The sequence below is a fragment of the Narcine bancroftii genome, chromosome 13 (assembly GCF_036971445.1).
Source record: "Narcine bancroftii isolate sNarBan1 chromosome 13, sNarBan1.hap1, whole genome shotgun sequence".
Lineage (NCBI taxonomy): Eukaryota > Metazoa > Chordata > Chondrichthyes > Torpediniformes > Narcinidae > Narcine > Narcine bancroftii.
This window is the reverse complement of record NC_091481.1, coordinates 14,756,229-14,781,434: the sequence shown is the minus strand read 5'-3', so window position 1 is coordinate 14,781,434 and position 25,206 is coordinate 14,756,229. Positions and strand designations below refer to the sequence as shown.

The window sequence follows — 25,206 nt, the reverse complement described above, 5'->3', positions numbered from 1 at the left end:
ACCAGATGGTGATGCCTCCTCTCGAGCTCTCATGACCCAGATTTGATCCACACCACCAGTGGTCACAATGGTTTCCCCCAAATGCTCCCTCACATCCCAAAGGCACAATGTTGATCAATTAATTTGCTTGCTTAAAATACTTCGACTGCAGGTGGATGGTGCATCATGTGGATTTGATGACCATGCCAAGGAGACTAAGTCACGTGGATGGAGCGGTGAGCTAGAATAACTCAGACTGGAGCAAATAGTTGAAATTGAAGGGACCAAATAGTCTTGTCCGCAGGACTCCTCACCAATGTATTATAGAAATAAAGATTAATCTCCACACTCAATTTCAGTCAATTCACCCAACATCTTTAATGTGTCTGCAAATCAAACTTTTGGAAATCATTCATCAGAACACCTTGATCTCTCTGCAATCTTTCATTATTTAAATGTTCCACGTTTTTTTTTTGACCATAAACAGAATTTCACATTTTTTTCCTCTAATACTATACTCCGTTTGTCAGAATTCCATCCACCTATTTTTATTCTCACAGAAACAAATATACATCAAAGTTCACAGACTCACACAGCTATCTCAACCTCATTTCCTCTGACCATCTCCCAGAGGGACTCTATTCTTCCAGAACCTCAGTCACTGTTGCAAATAACTCCAATGATATGATTTTCATGCAAGTGCCTCCAAGATAGAATTCTCCTTCCTTCACAATGACCATCTGCCTGGATTGTGGTTTGCAAAATGTGACTCACTCTAGCTGTCAGGTCAGTGAAAGGAGAGCACAAGGATGGGTTGTTGGAATTGGAAAAACCCCCCATTTAAAATGTTTTGAAAGCTTGTTCACTTCAACATTTAAGGTTGAGGGACCGGGGGGTGGGGGGAGTGGTGGTGCAGAGAGGAGGGCAGCACTGGGAATGGATAAGCTCCGTCATTCCTTGGGTCTTGCAAACGGCATTAGATAGGAACTACTGGGTCCCTCCTGCCTTCAAATGCAGTTTCTGCGTGTTCCGGGAAACACAACCCAGAAAAGATTAAAGCAAAAGTGCTTGAAACATTCAGCAGGCCAGGTAGAAACAAAGCCAAGCTCTAAACCCTTCCAGAGGTTTCTTTTTCCACAGATGCTGCCTTAACATACTGTATGCTCCCAGTGTTTTCTGCTTTTATTTCAGATTTGCAGCAGCCACAATTTTTTTTTTAATTTTGTTTGAACCACAGTTAGTGGAACTTACCAACAAGTCTTACTGAAGCCAAGTGGATTAAATTTTAACATATTCACCCCAGGCTTCAAACTTCTTTCATCCTTTGTGTTTTTCTAAAGCCTGAAAAGTTTAGCTGCTTGATAAAAGCAACACATTGTTACAATCACAATTCCTTTATGCTACCATAAAGGCTTAGACTACTTGGACATACTGAAACTCTATTAGTACCACAGTCCAACAGGAAAGAAAAATTCCAGACTTCAGTGCCTTCAGATGATTCAGAGATAAGTATGGGAAAAATTACACCACAAGTCAACACTTGTGAGTGAAATATTTGTGGATGGAATGCTATTTCAACTTGCACGGCTATTGCATCCACATGCTGAAGTTGTATCTTGGCTGGGAGAACCAGCCCCTTACAACATAGGAAATTTTAAGGGGCCACTTCCTTCCTGACTGCAATACAAATCTTGCTTTTCTTTGAAGAGGCCCATTGGGAGACCAGATGCTCACTCATATTGAGCAGGTAATTTTAGACGACCAAGCGGTGCCATTATCCATCACTTTTGTTTTCACCTCTGGGATGTGTGCAAGTCAAATTAATGGGAATGGAAATGAAGGGACTGCAATTATTGATTTGTGAAAACCAAGCCGTGGCAATTTTATGAGTATATGAGACTGATATCATCTGACATGCAAATATGTTGCACCTATTTAAACGTTTTTTTAAAGGCATACATATAAAAGAAGATCCATCATGGTGAGCCCAATCAGTATGACCAGCTGGCTTCACCATACCAGTCCACAGTCTACAAAAATAGCAGAAACTTATTTCTGGTGCTATTTAAAATTGGTTTGAACTTGCTCCACACTAAGCTGTACATTTAATGGTGAACACAGATCAAAAGCTGCTTTGTGGAGCTGCAAAACCTGCCTCTGCTTTACTGTAAATTAAATATTTATTTTTATTTGGTTGGCTGGACGGAATGTTGAAGCACAACTCACTGTAATTGCATTTACCCATCAAGCTCTAAGCTTATCCACCGTCCAGCTCGCTCACAGCTGGTGTCTCGCTCATCTCCATTCTTTTGTATTCAAATACTTTAATACCCTCGCTGAATGGAAAGATCTCAATCACAGATTCTCAGCCTGAACAGCTTTTTGGACAAGTGAACTCAGATTTTTTGATCTCTATGTGTGTGGAAATGCTTCCTGATGCTACCACAAATATCCTGGCTCCAGTTTTAAGGTTGCCTCCCCTTGTTCTGGGCTCCTACCCGAGAGGAGATTGTTTCTCTGATTCTAAAGCCCTTAATCATTTTAAATACCTCAATTACATCACTACTTAATCTTCTGTTCTCAAGAGAAAACAATCCTTGATCCTCTAACCTCTTCTCACAATTTAGCTACTTTAGATCCAGCTTCATTTTGGTGAATTTCTGAAGCATTCCATCCAAGGTCAACATATCCTTCCAGAGAGGCTGCGCCACAACCTTGTTCAGTCTTACAGATGGAGCCGAATCAACAGTTTATAAGGCAACAGCATAACTTCAACTCTTTGTATTCCAGAACCCCTGACCTGAAGGTTAACATTCTATTGGCCTTAAATTGCATTTTGGTCTGTTAATTTGAGCAACTTCTGTACAAAGACCCAATAAATTCTATGCATGAGCCGTGCATGAGAAGTGATGTCCTATTTTACAAGTCACCTCCTGTCTAAAGAACAATATACCTAGCCTTTCTGTAACCAGGGCAACAGCCACGTTCAATAGTTTGTACATGCAAATGTCTTTTATATACCAGATATTTAAGAATGCATGCTACCAGGAGTAATTGTGAGGCTTTGGCCTCCATTCTACAAGGAAACTGATGAATGGCTAAGAAAGTTCGGGCTCGTATGTGAACTGTTAATTTGACACGAGTTCAGTTGCAATGGTTTGCAAGGATCTGATGGCGTATCACTAAAGGAATGTTAAACAAAAGTAGTCAGATGGAAACAGGGGGATTTCAAAAGATTCTTCTGAAGGTGGGCAATGCAAGAACAAACAACCAAAGCTCAAGCCTGGACTTGTGAGACAGAAAAAAACTACGTGAAATCAACACAATGCTTAAAGATGAAGGAGAGCAATTTCCAATGTCACTTCATCACCAGGCAGTCCTTGCACATCTTCATCATCCACAGTGAAGATAATGATATCATTTTATGGGTTTAAGTAATGTTCTCTAGTTGACATTTGAATCCAAAGCAACAAGAAAGATATCAATAAGATAGAAGGAGTGCTGAGAAGATTTACTAAGATGTTGCCCGGACCTCAGGAATTGAGTTACAAGGAAATGTTAAACAGGTTAGGTTTATTCCCTGGAGCGTAGAAGAATGAGGGGAGATTTGACAAGGGTATTTAAAATTATGAGGGGATAGACAAAGTACAGGAAGGCTTTTTCCACTGAAGTTTGGTAAGGACAGGAGTTATGGGTGAAAGGTAAAAAATATAGGGGGAACATGTAGGGGAACTTCTTCACAGAGAGTGGTGGAAGTGTGGAAGGAGTTGCCAGTTGAATTCAAGAAAAATATGGACAGATGGATGGGAGAGGCTGTGGGACAAGGCAGAAAAATGATTCGGCACAGATGAGGAGGGCTGAAGAAGCCTGTTTCTGAGCTGAATTCTAAGAGCCATCATTACTTTGCTTGTCTACTCTTTCTTCATATGTTCCAAATTGTAAAATATGGCTCTGAGTTTATCAGTCAAAAAGTAAAATGGAACAAATATTGGGTATGGAATCAAAAGCAGGATACAAAGTTCTTCAGCAATTTTGGGGTGAATATTGGATGCAATCTTAAAAAAGAAGATTGGCATAGGAGAGGCACCAGGACCAAAAAAAGCATCAGGTGGCATGAATGGGATTTTTAACAAAAAAGAATTGAGCTTAAAATTTACACAGCAGATACAATGTAGATATAAATATAATTTGTTTTATTCTGCCAGATCTTCATTTGCAAGCCACAGAATGGAAACTTCCTGTGGAATGTGGACTTATAGCAGAGAATCCTTTGGCATTCGGTTTCAGGAAAGACAAGCTGGTCAACTAAACAACCCTCGCAGTCGGAAAAGAAGAAAGCAAATAGCAGGAAACACAAATTTTGTTTGGAAACGAAGTATGTCGACTTCTGGAAAAGCAGGAATTCATCCTTAGAAACTGAACAATGAGATGGTGGAGAAAGTCAGGGAGTCAGACAGCATTCATGTAGAAATGCTTATTCAGCATTTTGAGTTGGGATCCTTCATAAAATTAACTCTTCGAGTCAGAAGAGTTTAGAGGAAATTATAATTCTGTGCAACAGATGATACAGCACCCTCAGGACTTTGTTAGAGGCAGACTAACAGATTTACTGGCCCATTCAATGTTACTCCTGCTGACACTTCAAAATACTTTTATTTCATTTTTTTTAAATTAAATATGATGCAGAATTGTGCAACAAATTTTCCAGTGAAAGTGGTGTTTAAAGGGAATAAGAAATATACAATCCCTCTGGATGCACTCAGGCTGCAAATCTACCACGTTCCTGTCCCCTGGTGTTCCAGGTCTCAGTCCAAGTTCTAACCACGCACTCAGCCCACAGCCCACACTCCTGGCTCGAGGTGCACATTCCACGTCAGTCTGGACCCCTAATTCACACTCTGAACTAATGAGTGTGCCAGACATCAAGATTTCCCAATATCTAGATGCCAGATTATTGTTTTTCTGTATTTAAAATGGTTTTCCCTATGGCAGCCCACTGAAAGAGATTTCAGTTATAATAAGGGAAGACATTTAACATTTAAAGTTCAAATTTATTGTTAAGAGTACATACATGACATCACATACAATCCTGAGATTCTTATTCCTGTGGGTCAGGCAGAATTTCTACTTATCATTAACTGTAAACTGTACTCAAAAAGAAAGATAATGTACACAAAAAGAAATGTACTGTGCAAATACAGAAAAAATATTCAGTAATAAATAATGTGCAGAAGTAAGAGTCTCTGATTGAATCTGTTGTTTAGGAGTCTGATGGTTGAGGGTAGCAACCGTACCTGAACCTGGTGGCACCTTTACCTCTTCCCTGATGGCAGCAGTGAGAACAGAGCGTGTGATGGGTGGTGTGGATCCTTGATAATTGCTGCTACTCTCCAATGGCAGTGGTCCATGTAAATGTTCTCGACGGTTAGGGGTGGGGGAAGCTTTGCCTGGGGCACGTCCACTACCTTTTGTTCAGAGATATTGGTGCCCCCATACCAGACTGTGATGTCGTCAGACAGTACACACTTCCCTCTTGTTGAAGTTTCTGATGACAGAGCAAATCCCCACAAAGTTGACACACTGACAAGCTTTCTTCCCAATGACATTAGTGTGTTAGGTCCAAGAAAGGTCCTCCAAGATAGTGACAACCAGGAATTTAAACTTGCTTACCCTCTCCATTTCTGATATCCCAATGATCACTGCAACATATACCTTGGGTTTTCCTTCCCTAAAGTCTACAATCAGCTACTTGGTCTTGGTGACATTGAGTGAGAAATTGTTACTACACTATTCAACCTCCCTCCTGCATGCTGACTCACTGCCCCTTTTTATTCAGCCCACTACAGTGGTATCAAACATTAAGCAATGTATCATCAGTAAATGTGTACCAAGCTACACAGTCACAAGTAAAAAATGAGTCGAGCAGGCTAAGTACGCAACCCCGATCTGATGAGAGATTGTGGGGGAAGAGGTTCTTGCCAATCCGCATGATTGAGGTCTGGAAATCTGAAGGTGAGGAAATCCAGGATCCAATTGCATGGTGGGGCATTAAGGCCCAGATCTTATAATAATAGAGGACAATTAATTTAAGTTCACCCTATCAGTGATAAAAAGGGAAGAAAAGACACCCTTTGGAGGTCACTGTCAGTTAACCCTGAAATGATATTCCTGCTGTGATCATAACATCTGGGACAAAAGCTAAACTTGCATTTTTATGTTGCACATCTTCCCAAGAAGCAGGACATTGAGCCACGTAAGACAATATTAGGGCAGATCACCTACACATTGTAAGGAGTTTACAAAACTCAGGTAAGCAATTTAAGGAAGGGAATTCCAGATTCAGAGTCTTGGCAGCTGAATACTGGTCCATCGCTGGAGGAACAAAATTGGGGATGAGCGAGAGCCCAAAGGTAGAAGGAGATTGTTTGCAGGAGGAGATTAAGGACAGTGAGGAAGGAGGCCATGGAAGGATTTAAAAGCAAGAGTGGGAATGATAAAAGCTGAGGTTTTGCCCCATCTCAGGCTTTACAGTTGCCAGAGATCAAATATATAGAGGTCCCAACTAGACAGAGTGCAATGCTAGATTTTCATTTTAGGATCAAGATAGGGCAGACAACAAAAGTGTGTATCAGGGAATACTTTGGATGTAGTGATCATAATACCATTGGTTACAAGATAACTATGGAAAAGGATGGGTCTGGTCCTTGGTTTGAGATTCGAAATTACAGAAAGCCCATTTTGATGGTGTTGTTATGAGCTTAGAGGACCCCAAAACCCAGCAGCAATAGATATTCACCACACAAATGGTTACTTAACAAACATTCCTTTTAATTATTTTTAAACATAAAAACAGAATCACACTTTAACTGATCACTATTGACTTAACTAACCTAACTTAACACCCTTCTAATTCTAAGTGCACATGTATGTAATGTGTGTGTAAGTTCAGAAAAGTTCTTTGGTTCACAGTCCAATCTCACTTCTCATTCCTCCAAGTTCACTGGTTGCAGGCAATTCTTATACTGTGCACAGAATTTACCATTTATAAAGTTCACCAGGCTTTGGTGTTTGAAAGGTAAATGGTTACCGCTCAGGAAGGTTCTTGTCGGTTTTCAGAGAGAGATTTGTTGTACTTGATGGGGAGGGGTATGCAGGGCTATGATCTGGGTGCAGGTCGAAGGGACTAGATGCACTGAAGAGCCTGTTTCTGTGCTGTAGTGTTTTACGGTTGAGGTACTATATATTTTGGCAAATAAGATGATAATTGAAGCACCGAAAAAACACCCCTCCCCAAAAAAGGGGTCGCCCTATAGGCCAGATACAAAAACATTGACTTCAAAATACCACTCTATTGGTTCCATAACCCACTCAGACCCCACCCTACAACAAATTTTTAAGCTACCGGTATCTTAAAAAAAAGCTGCTGTAGTGTACCAATGTGGTGTTAAACCAATAAAAGAATACTAAAATAAAAAACACATCACACACATTTAAAATTCTTGAAGATCACTAGTTTCATTGTCTGAGGCAAAGAACTCGGCAAGCACATCTGGAGTCTCACTGTTTACACTATCATCATGTGGGTCCCAGTCTGAATCTGGTGCATCGGCTTCATCATCAGGGTCCCACAATAAATCATCCTCCATACAATCCACTGCACTAGAGATAGCGCACTTTTTGAAAATTTTATTACTGTATCTACTTTCACTTTATCCTATGCTTTGATCACAGAGTCACACGGTACATCAAGTGATGCATCATCTTCCTTCACATACATGATCTTTAAATGGCTTGTTCAAGCAGACATCTAATGGTTGCAATAGAGAAGTCAAACCACCTGGTATAACAGCAACCTCAGTATTATTTTGTGCTAATCTATTTTTAGTGTTATCAGTTAAATGACTACAAAACATATCCCAGACCAACAAACTCCATTCCTTGCGTATACCGACCGCCTGGCCGTCTGTCCACCACATTGTCTATCCATATTTTTACACCACTTTCATCCATCCATCCATCATGAATCGCTTTGTGACGGTGTTTCACCCACCTACTGGCCACACCCACCAGCTCAGTCAATGTGACACCAGCTCAGTCAAAACACACATGGTACTGGTATGTTTGGGGGGTCGTCTTATACCACTGGCAAGAGCTAAAAACCATGAAATTCAGACTGAAATTGGTCTCGTCTTATCTGAAGGTCGCTTTATCCATATACGACAAGCTACCGCTATTCCTAGTTGCACACTCTCCAGATCCACACATTTAAAAAAGTGCCACTGTCAGAGTTGAGTGAGAATCTGGCACCTGTGCACTTTATAGTCTGCATTCATTCAGAGGATTTAGAGAAGGTAGTGAGTGGTGTTTGGGGGGAGGGGGTCGCGAGGGCAAGGAGAGAAAGACCAAGGAAGTAACAGTAAAGCAAGGCATCAAAGGGATTGTCAGTTAAACATGCAATTGATGAAAGTGATGCTATCCCTTGTCAATCCCAGCACCAAATGGTAAATCTCCATCTTAACCAAGACGTTGCATTTGAAGGCCCAAACCTGAACACAGACATGTTACTGCCTGTCTTTTAATTCAACTCAGCCGTGCACTGTGAGCTTCAACAACCCAGTGCTTGCAAGCTAATATCCAAATCTTTCAGAGATGACGCTGACAAGCAGGTTAGTCAACTTGATTTTATACAATCAACTAGAGTTATCCCAATGTAACCAACATAGATGGTGACCACTGCCAGTGGGCTGATAACGCCTCAAACCGTGCATCTTGGCGCCTCACAGTTTGGCGGGCAGCAACCTCCTTTGAAGAAGACCGCAGAGCCCGCCTCACTGACAAAAGGCAAAGGAGGAAAAACCCAACACCCAACCCCAACCAACCAATTTTCCCCTGCAACCACTGCAATCGTGTCTGCCTGTCCCGCATCGGACTTGTCAGCCACAAACGAGCCTGCAGCTGACGTGGACTTTTTACCCCCTCCATAAATCTTCGTCCGCGAAGCCAAGCCAAAGAAGAAGAAAGAAAGAAGGAAGAGCAAAAGGATAGTATGGGACAAAATTGGTCCCTTTGAAGATCAAAGTGTTCAGGTTTGTATGGAGCCAAAAGCGATAGGGGAAATCTTAAATGTTTTTTTTTTCTTTTCATCAGTATTCATTCAGGAAAAAGGCACAGAGTCATGGGAAGTAAGAAAAAACAAGCAGTGAAGTCATGGAACCTATATAGATAAAAGAGGAGGAGGTGCTTGTTGTCTTAAAGCAGCAAGGGTGGATAAATCCCCAGGGCCTAACAAGATATTCTCTCTGACCTTGAGGGAGGCTAGTGTAAAAAAAATTGCAGAGGCTCTGGCAGAAATATTTAAAACAGTGGTTCTCAACCTTTTTCTTTCCACTCAGGTAACACTTTAAGTAATCCCTATACCATTACTTAATTACTTAAGGTGGTACCTGAGTGGAAAGAAAAAGGTTGAAAACCACTGTTTTAATTGCATCTACATGACTCGTAAGGTGCACGGTTTCATAACTCCAAAGGAAATGGGCCAGTTTTCTCAAGCAAAATATTTCAATAAGAATTGGGTCAAGAGCAGTGGTTCTCAACCTTCCCTTCCCACTCACATGCCACCTTAAGCAATCCCTTACTAATTGCAGAGCACTTGTGGCATAGGGAATACCTAAAGTGGGTTGTGATTGAGAAACACTGATTTAAAATGTCCTTAGCCACTGGAGTGGTACCGGAGGATTTTTTTGGGGGGGAAGTGGGGAGGGTAGCTCACATTGTGTATTGTTTAAAAAGGCTCCAAAAGTAACCCTGGAAATTATAGACCATCAAGCCTGACGTTAGTAGTAGGTAAACTATTGGAGGGTGTTTTATGAGATCAGATATATGATTATTTGGTTAGCCAGAAACTGATTAACATGGCTTTGTGCCTGGTAGGTTGTGTCTTTCTGAGGAGGTTACCAGGAAAGTTGAGGAAGGAAAGGCTGTGGATATTGTCCACATGGATTTTAGTAAGACCTCTTCCATAACTGCTCCTACGTTATTCTCGAAAGATCCTTTGTCTAAGTCCACATTATCTGTCAGTATTTCTTCAGCAAAATGTTTTACTCACGTTGTCTAGAAGTGCCAGGAGGAAATAATAGTCACATTAATTTAATGGATCAGAGAATTCTCAGAAAACAGGAGACAAATAGAGATTAAAATGGAGCTGCAGAATGGCTTTTTCCACATCGGAAACCTGCTAAATAGGCATGTGACTGACCCATTTTTAAATCTTGGTAGGTCATTCACATTAAGGTTCAGTGTGCCTTTTCACATTACCTCCATGGTACCATGGAGCAAAGGGGTGCCCCAACCTCCAGCAGTGATGTCCTGAGTAATAAATAACATACACACAGGGCAGTGAAATCATAGCAGAAATAAAGCACACATGCACAATTTATCAAAGATGATGGAAAAATACACGCACAATTTAATAAAACATAAACACACAATTTATAAAAAAGCACGGGAAAATCTACTGCGTATTGATCAAAAGAAGTGGATTTCAAACTTTTTCTTTCCACTCACAGATCATCTTAAAGTAATCCCTTACTAATCACCGCAACCTATTGCTGGGGGCTGGTGGTGAGCTATTGGTGGGGGAGTGGCTTCAGTCTGTTCAAACTGAGGATAAACCCACAGACCAGCTTCCTCACAATCTGGGAGACCGAATGTCAAATCTAGGTCCCTCAGCCTACAGGCCGTCCTTCATAGTGTCTGTTTTATGTTTTGCAATGTCCTTGTTGGCCCTGATTGTGAGGAGCTCCTGATCCCCAACGTGTCACCATTATCTTTAGATCACTTCTAATTCCACTCCTGCCACGCTATAACCACTGTACTTGCCTTCACCACCTCTCCAAACTGACTAACTGCCCCGCAAGGTCGCACACAGACAAGAAACGCAATCAGCACGTCACTAATGGGACCCGGCAAACCTGGTCGTCCGTTCACACTGGAGCTGATTGGAAATGGATCGGCTCTGATATTACCTCCCTAGGTGGTTGAGTCCCAGGTCAAAATGGAACCCCCCCCCCTCCACCCAATACCAGTTTAGAAATGTACACACTGGTAGGTGAAATGCTAAATTACAATTTAATTCCCATTTTCAAGCACTAGTGTGAAAGGGGAGAGTCATTGCCAATACAGTGAAACCCAGAATTAATGCGAATATGGATAAAACGCGATCAGCTATTGGACTCGTGCTGATTACAACCCCCCCCCACACCGCGGATATCAAAATCCACAGATGCTCGTCCATTATTATATAATGGTAAATTAAATAAGCAAGTGATCCCAGCAGGAGCAGAGAATCAGCCTCCTGGAGGAGCAGGGACCTCAGGAAAGGCATGGCAGTTCCAAACACAGACTCATATAGCTGAGCAGCGCGTATTCAACCTCGCCTTCCTGCCAGCAAATTGGCATTTCGGGTTTACTAAAAATTAATTTGTGTTTTAATTTCAACGGTTATAATTTATTGAAACCCCAATTTAACACAACCCTGCCTTTTTCGCGATGAAATAATTTGGACCCCCAACGATTGTGTTATAACGGGACCACACTGTATGCAACGACAGGTGTAACATTAAAACCACTCCTCCTACTTTCCCAGGAATGAGAATGAAGTAAATTAGTTCTTAGTTTGCTCATAGGAGCTTGGCCAAGAGTAAAATCTTCAAGGTATTTAAATTTCCTTGTTTAAATGGGACTGGCTTCTTCCCATCAATTCAAACTGGATACAAAAAGAAAATATGGAAGAAATTCAGTAGGCCAAGCAGCTTCTGCGGTAAAAGTTCATGATTCAGGGCAAAGATACTTCAGAACTAAAAGAAAACAAGTTTGAAACAAATTAGCCAAAGGAGCAAAGCTACCTTCTTAACCATTATTAAATGGCTACATTTAATACCCAACTGCAGAATTCCCTTTGTTCAACCCATTGCTCTCTCTGCTAATTACTAACTACAAAGTTTTACCAATTTTTTTTAATTTCAGATTTCCAGGATTTAGATTTTTTTTCCCCCATCACTTTCAATTCAAGGTGAAATATTGGTAAGGAGTGGCAGAAAAAGAATATTCTATTCAGAGACCAGGTAAACAGGTGTCAGTACAATTAGAGAGAGGACATTCCACATGGGGATCAGGAGTATTTCGGATTTAATTCCTCACTAGGATGATCTAAGAGGGAGTACACTGAGCCTTTTCGATACATTAAAATTGAACGTGAATCCCTCCAAGTTTCTGATGTTCCCACACATTAGGAAAGCCTCCAGAAGTTTTAGGAGTCTTTATTACCTATTCAAGGGAACAAACTAAAATAGCAGCAGTGGTCCCAAGGTTGGTGAATTGATATTTTATAAAAAAAAGAGTTAAAAAATAACAAAATCGTGGAAACATGGCAGCAGGCCAGACAGGTACCGCCTGTGGAAACAGTTAATGAGAGGGAGAGATACAACAACTGGAATTTATACCCCAGAAGTGTTCCCAGGGCACTGTTCCAATAAAGGCCAATAAGGGCTTGAGGAAGATCACCTCATCCTCTGGCAACAATTTCAGGTATCTTGTTTTTACTGCCCACATCAGAACTGGTCAGTTCTGCCCAAAAGGAATCCACCTGTAATATTAACGGCATTCTTCCTCTCCACGGACAATGCATATCTAGCATATTCTTTTTTAACTGCACTTTCAGCCACAGCCGTGACCTGCATTCCACAGCTTTAGCAGGTTGTTCTCTTTCTAATTTCTATCAACCAACCAGCTCTGTAATTTTTTTTTTTTTTTTAAACTGCATATGCTTTAATTCAGAATTAAAAAGAGAAAATATTGGGAAAACTCAGAAGGTAGCATCTGTGGAAGAAGCAAAGTCAGAACTGCGAGAGTCAACAAAAAATAAAATCAACTTCTCTAAGAAGGTAGGGGAAGAAATGGGGAGAACAGTGAGAATAATTCTAATCGGCAAATCCAAATGGGTTAATCGAGGCAATGGAGCAGGGGTGCAGGGCTGCTAGAACTCACCAGAGCATTGCTCTAGCACCTCTGTAAATAGGCAAAATAAACAAACAGGAAATTTTAACTAGTGGGGAATTTAACTGCGGCCACACATTAAATACATGGTCACCCCCCCAGCGCTATTCTGGACATACAAGGAACCTATTTCTCCCATGACTGGTGTACTCGTCCTCCTTCCTTGTCCCACTTTTCGCTCTCAATTATACAATGCCAAATACAACATGAAGGCCATCGAGGCCAAGATCTTGCTGCTATTTATTTTGATGCAGTGGGCACACCCCCCCCCCCCCTGCATTTACTCTAATCCCTCTCCATTAGATTGGTTTTGACACCAACTCTGAATACAGGGGATTCTACAGAAGTGGTCTTGGGGTGGGGAATGGGGAAAGGGGTTGGTGGCCGGTGGGGAAAAAATACCACTCATAACATTAGGATATTTGATCGTTTTTGGTGAGCTCTGGCACCTGAAAAATTAGCACTGCACCCCTACAATGGAGGCAACTACAAGCACAGCGTGTTTCTTTGTTTGTGGAATGTGTTGGTTCTATTAAGGATAAGAATAACCAGGCTAAACAAATAGAATAAAAGCTCAGCCAACATGATGACAGGCAGAAATGGCCAATTTTAATATAGACAATTACCAAAAAATAATGAATTCCAAATCAAGCCTGGAAGGCTGCAACATGCCCAGACCAAAAGCAGTGCATTGTCCTCTTGCCTGATTTGAGCCTCTCTAAAACAGGTCCATAAACATTACCCTCACTTGAGCAAAATCCTGGCCCTGTCATATCACTGATATTCCCTATTCCCATCAATTCAACCATCTCACAACCCACTATTGTTTAAAACACAACTTTTTCTCACTTTCCCAGTCATGAGCTTAAAAGTTAACTTTGTTTTGCTTTCCAAAGATGCAATTTGATCTCCCCTGTTTTTCCCAGCATTTTCTATTTGTTTTTATTTCATAAGTTTCATTTTTATATATTAGTGTCCAACTGTTTTGCACAAATATTTTACCTTGCAAGAATCTCAGCTCTTTAAGAAACGATGACGTAACGTGGAACTGCCAGCCTTCCATTCTCCCTACATTTCTCAAACTGCCATAAATCTGAAGATGAGTTTGCAGGTTTATCTTTGAATCACCTTGGATATACTGTAAAGCCGCAGGTATCCGGTAACCATAGGGATTGGTCGATGACGAAGAAGGGAATTTTCCAGTTGCTTGAGATTGCTTGTTGCATGATTGGCAAACTATGAGGTATGCCAATTTTGAAATTCCATATTTTTCACTATTTATTTTCTGCAATTTTTTTTTGCCTGTTTCTTGCTAACTACTGGTTGCTTGAATCCTGTATAATGGGGGTTTTGCTGTATGTGGTTTAAATTATTTTGTATTGTGTCATGTATAAATGCTCCTTTATTAATTCTTTTTGGACCATTTTTGAACATAATTCTTTATTGTCATGTGTACCAAGCTATAGAGAAAAACTGTTTTGTGTGCTATCCAGGCAAGTCAACCCGACATTTTGGACTACGTTGTACAAAGGTGCATAGAAGAGCATTACAGAAGCGCCAGCAGCGGTGTGAAAGAGGAAAGTAAAGTTAAAACTGCACAAAGCATTTTCTTTTACTGAAAAAGGACCTTTCAAGTCTGGTAATAGCAGGAAAGAAACTATACTTGAATATAGTGGTGAGGTCTTTTTTTGTTCCCAAATTCCGTATCTTTTGTCTGAAAAGAGTTTGACAGTTCACCATCTGAAAGATACAGATCTCACTAATGTGCATGCCTGAGCAAAGTAAGGACTTTCACTAAATGAAGAGCTAAGATATCCCCAAAACAAATTTGGTCCACATAGTCTAGTTCTAACTGGCATGAGAATGTGCTGTTGCATTTAATCATTACATTCCTTATCCAACATAATACATAACAAGCACAGATTTTGTGTCTGATTCATGACAGCTCCCATCCAAATTCTTGCACCCTACATCAGTTAGTGGTACATTTTGTATGCTTTGGTTATTTTTAAGCACAATTTTTCACAGCTGCTAAAAAAAAAGTTGAATCCAAAAACTGGAAATGTATAAAAGGGATTTTTTTTAAAATGCCTTCAACTTGTTTAAAACAGAATATGCTGGAAGGCCCCAAATGGGACAAGCAGATTCAGTTGGAGAAAATGAATAGTCAACATTTTAAGCTAAAACACTTCATTATGACTGAAGAAAGTCAGCACTGGTGCAGTGAAAAGAGTGGGCCCCACCCATGTAGCACTGGCAAACCTGGCAGAGGATAAGTGTGATGAACAGAGGAGGAGGAGGAGTGGGAGATGCCAAAGGGAAGTGAGATGAAATAAAAACTAATGGGTAGTTTGATGAACAAAGAGGGTAAGATTGTAAGCTATTGCACAAGGAAGAAGTTATCCAAAAAATTATGGAGAAAAGAGATCACATAAAATAGAGTTTAAAACCAGCAGGAAAAAAGGCTTCTTTTAAAAACAACTCCTACTTCTGGAGAAATTAATTGGGCTGAAAGCCAATAAATCCTCAGGGCCTAATGATCTGCATCGTGGGGTTTTGAAGGAGGTGACAATGTGGATAATACTTTCTCTGGTTGTCATTTTCCTAAGTTTCAGATTCCAGAACAATTCCCACACTCTGCTCTTTACTTTGGATATATTAAATTTCCACACACAAAAACTTCTACAGTAGTCTCAACCTTTTTCTTTCCACTCATGTACTGTGATTAGTAAGGGACTACTTTAAGCAATTCCTTACTAATCACAGAGCACCTGTAACATAAGGAATACATAGTGTATGTGAATGGAAAGAAAAAAGTTGAGAACCACTGGTCAACATTCAATGAATCTTCTTCGGCAATTTCCCGTACATCCAACATTACCAACAAAACTTTTCCCCACCTCCTAACTTAGCACAATAGCAGAATTGTTCCCTCTTTAACACTTTGATTTACTCCTCCAATTCTAATAATATCCTACTACAAACAGTTGCATGAAATGATATACCAATCCTTTTATCAACTGGTCATCCAGATCATCATTTATTTTTCCCCAATTTGAATTGATGTTCTTAGTTTTATTTAATCAACTACTGGATTCTCCACACGCAGCAAACTAAATGTAGATTTGTTGTCCATTTTGGAGAACGCCTCCATTCAGTCTGCAAGAGTGATAGTTATCTCCCATTGACCTGCTAAATTTTCCTTCATTGTTTCTATACTTTTCATAATTTTCTACAAGATCTCCTCTCATTCTTCTTAAACTCTCCCTCTTTGGCCAAGTTCCTTAACTGTCAGCTTTTGGAGCAGTTTAAAAAAAAGTACCTCATTTTAAAAAAAAACATATGATTGCTGATCTAAGTAAAATAGACTTTGAAGGATACAACAAATAAAAAGACCACATAATGTACAAAATTGACATTTAGTTTGCAGGATTATTTTTATTGATTTCTCAAGGATTGTGTTTTGCAGTTAGAAATGATCATTGAAGCTCTCTTTGATTAGAGGCCAACACTGGGGAAAAATTCAGTCATAAAGCAATGTTACAAAACCACTACTGAGCAACTACGTGCACGCAGACATTCCTTGTGTACAGATAATCTATTTTAAATATGAACAGTCTCCAGATTAGCATGTGTGGGTGGACAGCAGTCATTCTGGCTTTTAAAAATGCTGCTTAATCTAGTGCAGTTGAAACTAAAAGAGCTGAAGCTGGAGGTCCCTTCACCTCCTGAACCACTGAGGTGATAATTAGTTATTGACTCCTTTATTAATTGGTTGATTGTAATTGCATGCACGATCTGGGGCCAATTAACAGCTTACAACACTCATACATTGTAATAATACGGTGGTGAGAATCCTTTCACAAATGGAATGACAGACTGAATTTGAATGGATTTATAAAGCATGTCATAATAATTAAAGGTGATGATATAAATGTGCACTGTATATAAAGGACTCAATTGCAATGTCAAAAGTAGAAAATAATAATTTAAGACACCAGGGACAACTGTGCAGATCCATCTTTTAATCTTACATTTCTATCATTCTAATTACATTATTCAGGATTATCAAACTTCTCAAAGTGAAATGTCCAAATAACCAGATTGATAAATGGCACCTATCATATCGAGCAGCTCCTTACATATCAAAAGGTTTGCAGAATTCTTTGTTGTGCAAACAGAGTGATTTGGTGGTTGATATGGGTGATCCTAGACAAGTTAAACAGTGAATGCACGAAGTCCATGAGAAGGCAGAGGCCAATTATTCCTATTCTGCATCAGTGACAGGGATCTCCCAGTGGCCAACCATTTCAAATCTGCACCCCACTCCTGCACTGACCTGTCTGTCCACGACCTTGTGTGCCATCAAACCAAGAACACCTGTAAATTGATGGGGTCACGCTAATTTTCCATCTGGGCACTCTCCAACCAAACTGCATTAACGTTGACTTCTCTGGTTTCTGCTTGCCTACTCCCCATTCTTTTTCTCTTCCCCATCTTTGTGTCTTCTTTCCTCTGCCTCTCTATCCCCTCGTTTGCTGGTGTACCTTCCTTCTACTGTGCTTATTCCTTGAAAAAGGGCTCAGGCCCAAAATGTCGGCAATATGTCTTGCTTTTTATGTCGCTGAAAAGACTGGCTGAGTTCCTCCAACATTTTGGTGTTTTTAACTACAATCAGTATCTGCAAACTTTTGGTTTCACTCCCTTGCCCCTCAGCCCCCCACCCTCCCAAATTTTGCTCAGGCATCTGCCTACATTTTGTTCATACATTAATGAAGGGCTCAAGCCCAAAACATTGGTGATGTATCCTTATCTTTGCTACATAAAGTACATTGTTTGACCTGCTGAGTTTCTCCAGCATTGTTTTTACTTAGGAAATTATTCTGCTGTGAAGGAGAGAGAGATAGGTTGTGAATCATATGAATAATCACAGAAATGGAGTGCAGGAAATCAGAGAAACATTAAATTGCTCCAAATGCAAAGCAAAGGGAATATCTCCAAGGTGAGACAGAAGTACTCTTCACAAAGCCACCTGATTGATAGAAATCAAACAAATGGACATCTCAAAACTGAAATGCGCATCAAAACTGTGGCAGGGAACCAAACTTTGGGAATATCCAGATCATCAGGCAGTGCATATGAATTGAGAAAAGTTGTGTTAATACAAAAGACAGACACCAGTTCTGATACAAACAGAGAAGTAGAAACAAAAGATTGCAGATGCTACAATTTGGAGCAAACAACCCTCCCATAAATTGGCACATTTTGGGAGTTCAGATTTGGCACAGAGAAGTTAAATTACTTGAAATGGTTGCATTTAACATGGAACCCAAGAAAGCAGCAATGCGCCAAAAATATGGTGTTATTTTACAAGCCAACAATGGTTGCCTTTGGAAAAACACAGGGCACCACAGGCAGATAGGTCAGGGAGGGAGTGAGATAAAGAAAATAAGTGGCAGGCAGCTGAAAGAAGAAAGGTGGTTTGTAAACCAATCACATAATTGCATTTTGCACCTCATTTGTAGAGGTGATTATATTGTACGCACCAAACAACGTAGATGCTTCTCTTCAAAGAATGGTTTGGTTCCTGCTTGGCAGAAATTAAAAACAACCTATGTTATACAGAAATGTGCCGTGAGAAGGGGAGTGGTTGGCAGAGATTCACCGTCCTCTGGGAGAAGAAACTTCTCAGTTTTAAATGACCTGCATTGTTAAGAGATTCTTCCACTAATGAAAACATTCAATATCTACCCTGCAAAGAAAGCCCCCTTAGGATCTTATGTATTTGAACATGTTCCATCTAACTTTACTTTTTGTTCATAAGATTGGCAGTGTTAAAGTAGCCTCATGAAGATAAACTCTCATCCTTCTGCTACACCAGTTCTTGTGTACTTCAATCTCTCAAAAAACTGCCGTAGTTGAATCATGCTTTTGTCTTGAAGAATAAACAATGAAGCCCAGATGGTTTTCAGAGAAAATAGAGAAGGGGCAAAAGAGAAGGGGCAAAATAACTCACTCAGCAAATGTTCCTACGGCAGCAATTAGAGTTGGGTTCTTGCCAGCAACTTTAAGAAACAAAGATATATTCAAATTGGCAGACAAAATTTAAGTCAATTAATCAGCCCATGTTATTTTTCTAGATGTTCTAAAGCATACTCCAAATAATTGTTTTGACATTTTAATCAAGTTGACATTGCAGGACTTTTCCTTCAAGCCTGGAAGGGGAATGAAGCACATGATGATTGAAATGTTAATTTGTGACCAAAAATAGCTATAAGCCTCTATAAGCAACACAACAGGAAACACTTGGGTTAATCACAGTACAGCAGTGGATGGAAGAACATTAACAGCTATTTTCTTTTAACAAAACTTTTTTTAAGAATAGGCTTGATAGTCGAGCATTTTTTTTTTTTTAAAACATGCAAAATGAAGACTATGTGTAAAAAAGACCACATATAACCCTGCAGTTAGGTCTGTACTTGTGGTAATTATAAACTCTAGCTACTAGCATTGAGCATCTTTTTGCATAAATCAAACAAAAAAAAATTAAACCTAGAAAATTCAGAAATGCTAATCAAGAGTTTTAAAACATTTGCTTCAGAATATTATAATGAAAAACAGTGCAAAAATATTTACATGAGCATTTTACTCAAGCTGTTTTAAAAAAGTGCTTTACAGTCTTTGTACCGGAGAGATAGAATACAAGTCAATTCCTGCCTGATGGGTCTTGCCAAAATAACGAAGTCACAAAACCAATGGCCCACATCAAGGGATTCAGGATATTCCAGTTAGCTTAAAGCCATTCTGCAGTTTATAATCGATTTAAAGGGCTGGAATGAAAATCAGTGCAACTGGAATTTCACTTAAACAAAATGTCTTGCCACATAACTGCTTTTCCCAGATCTCACGCAAAAAACACTGAACGGTTTCTCACCAAAAAAAAACACTGAACGGTTTCTCACACAAAAAAAACCAATGAACGGTTTTTCACCAAAAAACACTGAATGGTTTCTCACCAAAAAACATTGAACTGTTTCTCACGCAAAAAAACATTGAACTGTTTCTCACGCAAAAAAACTGAACTGTTTCTCACGCAAAAAAACTGAACTGTTTCTCACGCAAAAAAACTGAACTGTTTCTCACGCAAAAAAACTGAACTGTTTCTCACGCAAAAAAACTGAACTGTTTCTCACGCAAAAAAACTGAACTGTTTCTCACGCAAAAATACTGAACTGTTTCTCACGCAAAAAAACTGAACTGTTTCTTACGCAAAAAAACTGAACTGTTTCTCACGCAAAAACTGAATTTTTTCTCACGTAAAAAAACCACTGAACTGTTTCTCACGCAAAAAACCACTGAACTGTTTCTCATGCAAAAAAACTGCTGTTTCTCACGCAAAAAAACACTACTGTTTCTCACGCAAAAAAAACACTGTACTGTTTCTCACACAAAAAAACACTGAACTGTTTCTCACGCAAAAAAACAATGTACTGTTTCTCACGCAAAAAAAAACGCTGAACTGTTTCTCACACAAAAAAACACTGAACTGTTTCTCACACAAAAAAACACTGAACTGTTTCTCACACAAAAAAACACTGAACTGTTTCTATCTTTTATGTTTGCTGATTTTCTCCACGCAAATTTATTTCTCCATTTGCCACCATTTAATTCCTTCTCAGTTAATGTCATGGCTGACACTTGTACCTACTTTCTTTGGCTTGGCTTCGCGGACGAAGATTTATGGAGGGGGTAAATGTCCACGTCAGCTGCAGGCTCGTTTGTGGCTGACAAGTCCGATGGAGGACAGGCAGACACGGTTGCAGCGGTGGCAGGGGAAAATTGGTTGGTTGGGGTTGGGTGTTGGGTTTTTCCTCCTTTGCCTTTTGTCAGTGAGGTGGGCTCTGCGGTCTTCTTCAAAGGAGGTTGCTGCCCGCCGAACTGTGAGGCGCCAAGATGCACGGTTTGAGGCGATATCAGCCCATCGGCGGTGGTCAATGTGGCAGGCACCAAGAGATTTCTTTAGGCAGTCCTTGTACCTTTTCTTTGGTGCACCTCTGTCACGGTGGCCAGTGGAGAGCTCGCCATATAACACGATCTTGGGAAGGCGATGGTCCTCCATTCTGGAGACGTGACCCACCCAGCGCAGATGGATCTTCAGCAGCGTGGACTCGATGCTGTCGACCTCTGCCATCTCGAGTACTTCGACGTTAGGGGTGTAAGCGCTCCAATGAATGTTGAGGATGGAGCGGAGACAACGCTGGTGGAAGCGTTCTAGGAGCCGTAGGTGATGCCGGTAGAGGACCCATGATTCGGAGCCGAACAGGAGTGTGGGTATGACAATGGCTCTGTATACGCTTATCTTTGTGAGGTTTTTCAGTTGATTGTTTTTCCAGACTCTTTTGTGTAGTCTTCCAAAGGCGCTATTTGCCTTGGCGAGTCTGTTGTCTATCTCGTTGTCGATCCTTGCATCTGATTAAATGGTGCAGCCGAGATAGGTAAACTGGTTGACCGTTTTGAGTTTTGTGTGCCCGACGGAGATGTGGGGGGGCTGGTAGTCATGGTGGGGAGCTGGCTGATGGAGGACCTCAGTTTTCTTCAGGCTGACTTCCAGGCCAAACATTTTGGCAGTTTCCGCAAAACAGGACGTCAAGCTCTGAATGACAATGGTTCTGAATGGGCAACTAAAGTAGCATCTTTAGGTTATAGACAAGTGCAGTCCCCTATTCCTTATTGTTTTCTTTGGAGATAATCCCTTTTTCTTGATACTGGAGGCAGAAATTCTCACAGAATTTTCAGTTATGGTGCATGCCAGCCGAGACCACTGTTTTTAATAGAACACGAGAGGGACTAGTTCTAAATATGTGCAGCAAGAGGGCTGAGTAGGAATGGCAGCAATGTTGACATAAATGTTCATTGGCACATAAATCCTTCAAGAATAAAAAAGCAAATAAGTCTAGTTCATAAAGTTTTATTGCACAGAAGAGTAGGGAGAAAGGAGTTTAATATGAGTGGAAACAGATGACGCTTCCAACTAGGTTTCCACTTATATAGGTGTCACTCTTCAAAGTCTTAGTAAAACCAGGAGATTTGCTGCAGCCTCCAACACCTCAATGTGCTTGATTGAGAAAGCTGTAGACCCTTGTGTGGTAGCAGATGGCATACTGCAAATGCCAAGCTGCAGTAAGCCAGAAATAAATATACAATCCAAAAAAAATCCATCCATGATAGCTGCTCAAGATCTTTTTTTTTTAAAAAAACATGCTTCCTTGAGAGAGTAAAGGTCCTAAAATCCGGACCGCTTAGGGATTGGGTCATTCTCGATTTTCCAGATTCTTGGGCAGTACTTTTAAAATTCAAATTTAAGGAGGAATAGAGATGAAAAGATAAATTTTGATTGTTTATTCATCAGCAAATACAGCATGCTTCATTGATCAAAATGAACAGTTCTAAAGAAAAATAAAGTCAACATATGACAAAAATGTAAACAATTTTTCACATAAAAATGCTTGAAATTACGCTAAAGAATGAACATTGTAAAAAAAACCCAATATAAAATTTGTGCTAAAGATTACCCATATTAAGCTTGTTACTGCTGTGCATCTGTGACGCTTACACGCACACCAAAGCCTGCTAAATTTAAAAAGTTTGAGAGTCTGGATTCTCGGGTGGTCTGGATTTCTGGCATCTGAATATTTGGACTTTTACTGTAATACCATTGGAATAAAAGCAGAAGGCTCATTAGTATTTGAAGCAATCCTGTTGACTCCATTCATCTGGTGCCCCCTTTGTGGCCTTCTCTACAGAGAGACTGGGTACAGACTGGGAGATTGCTTCAGTGAGCAACTTCGCTTTGGCCACGTTAGTGACCGAGATCTCCCAATGGCGAACCATTTCAATTCTGCGACCCACTCCCATACTCACATCTGTCCATGGACTCGTGCACTATCCCATCAAGACCACCCGTAAATTGGAGGAACAACACTGGACACTCTCCAACTGAATGGCACTAACATAGACTTTTCCGTTTTCTGCTAACCTACTCGTCATTCTCCCTCCCTTCCCTTTGTCTTCTTTCCCTTAGCTCTCCACCATCTTCCCTCTCTATCCACCAAGTCATCCTTCCTCCCCGTTTGCTGCTGAGCCCTCCCTCCCTTATCCACCCATTACCTCCTGCCTTTGGTCCATGCTCCTCTCCCTTACCATTTTGTTTGGGCACCTGCTGACATTTTTCCATACTTTGATAAAGGGCTCAAGCCTGAGGCGTTGATTGTGCACCTTTATCTTTACTCTATAAAGTGCACGGTTTGACCTGCTGAGTTTCTCCAGAATCATGTTTTTATTTCAACCACGGTGTCTGCAGACGTTCATGTTTTATTCCTGGAACATGATTCTTATATATAAACTGATAACCACATGCAGAGAGCCCACAGTATGATGGTGCAAATTCAGAAAAATATGTCCTTTAACAATGACGAATGGTGCACATTCGAGGTTACCTCCTTAAAAACTTTTTTGAACAGAGTTCAGAGAGCTTTACTAAATAGACATCGTACTGCTGAGTTTCAACAATTAGGAGATAATAGTCAATACTCATGCATGTCAATTGCCCACTTTGAATCACCCCATCCCTGTACTCACTCATTCTGCACAGTGGACTTTTTAGCTAGCTTGACACCAGTGGAAGAGTATGCACGGGCACAGGCCCTCAGCAGTGCAGTGAGGATCCACCTCCAAATTGCTGCCTCAAAGCTCTGCAATCAGAGATTTATAAACTTCCAAAATGGAAAGAGAAAAGTTTAAACAGTTTTTAAAACCTATGAATATTAAACTTTGAAGTCAAATAATTCCAAGCATTCCTTCCACTTTTGCCTCCTGATCCCAAAACCAACAGATTGCATCGTACAGGGAACCTGTGAAAAGGCTCCTCAGTTCTTGCATCTTACAGCTCAGGTTTACAAATCCCAAATTTATCCAATTTAAATAACTAAACCAGCATTTCCATTGGTCAATGGCATCAGCCCCAATGTTCTTTTCCCCTTCATCACAAAGTATTCCTGTGAAAATAAAATTCACTGAACTCTATTTGGAAGCTGAGGAGCTGTGGGTTCGAAAATCTACCATCCTGTGTTGAAAGTAATCAAAAGAACACCTGATTAACCAGATACTGATTCTTCAGGCATGGAGATCCTTCAGCAAGAGCTTGGAAGAGGGGAGGCCCACTCAGGGAGGAAATTTACACATGGTGCTAGAAGAAATGAGTGAGTAGTTTGCATTGCAATTGATGAAGGAGAAGAACTTGGAGGATAACAAGGCCAAGATTCCTTCATTGCCATATAAATGTTATGTGGAACTTGCTTTCATCTGCTGCAAGGCAGATAGATCCACCATCAGAGAAATTGGCTGAAGCACCTCTTTTAGTCAGAGAAAGAAAAGCAAAAGAGAGTATCCCCCGACCCCCTCCGCACCCCGAGTGGATTCTCCTCCAATGCTGTTGCAGCCACACAGACTCCGGCCCAAACCATCAGCAACCCAAGCTCCAGTTCCTAACCTCCAGCACAATCAGGAATCCTTCAGCATCCTCGGCACTCTCTCGCATCCCAGTTGCGAAAGCCCATCTCCAACAGTCCGGTGCCCTGTGTGAATCCCTCGCCTGTAGTTGCCAACAGCCAGTGTGTTCTTCAGCTGCAGAAACCCTCACTGGCCCACTGCCATGATTACCATCCCATAGGTCATCTCTTCTACTTCTCCTTTTCAAACAGGAGGTGGGGGGGGGGTTCTCCCTGTGTCCTGGTGCCCTGCACTAGTCCTCTGCTTCCCTGGAGTCTGTAACCCATCACAGCTAATGCTGATCTTAGGCACTGCCATCTTGGGCAAGGACCCACCCCCTCTCCCAATCACATAATTTCTAAATAAAACCACAGTTGGCTCTACTAATGGGCCATTTAAAGCCTGTACTGACCCGACGACAGTCAGACTGGGCGGATGGACCCCGCAGGAGCTCTGTGTCTTCATGCCATTCTCTCCACGTGACGGCACCAGTGGCAGCGCTGCCAAAACAGCAGATCTGGCATCGCCTCCATTTTATTGGGGTTTTCCAATATTCCAAGGCACGTTGATATCAAGGAGGTAGTGTTGGGTCCACTGAAACATTAAGGGGGAATTCATCCCTAGGCC

At 40.8% G+C, this 25,206-nt stretch overlaps 1 protein-coding gene across 8 annotated transcripts in view; it reads right to left on the bottom strand.

Annotated features, from left to right (window-relative positions):
• The window catches only part of LOC138748315 (plexin-B2-like), a 217,020-nt gene that overhangs the window by 85,955 nt on the left and 105,859 nt on the right, over nucleotides 1-25,206 (bottom strand). Inside the window, exon 3 of one of the 8 annotated variants that reach the window (XM_069908267.1) lies at nucleotides 19,049-19,097. The exons of the other annotated variants lie outside the window; for them this stretch is intronic. The gene's annotated coding sequence lies outside the window, so the exon portion shown is untranslated. The remainder of the gene's footprint in view (nucleotides 1-19,048; nucleotides 19,098-25,206) is intronic. 8 annotated transcript variants of the gene reach the window in all.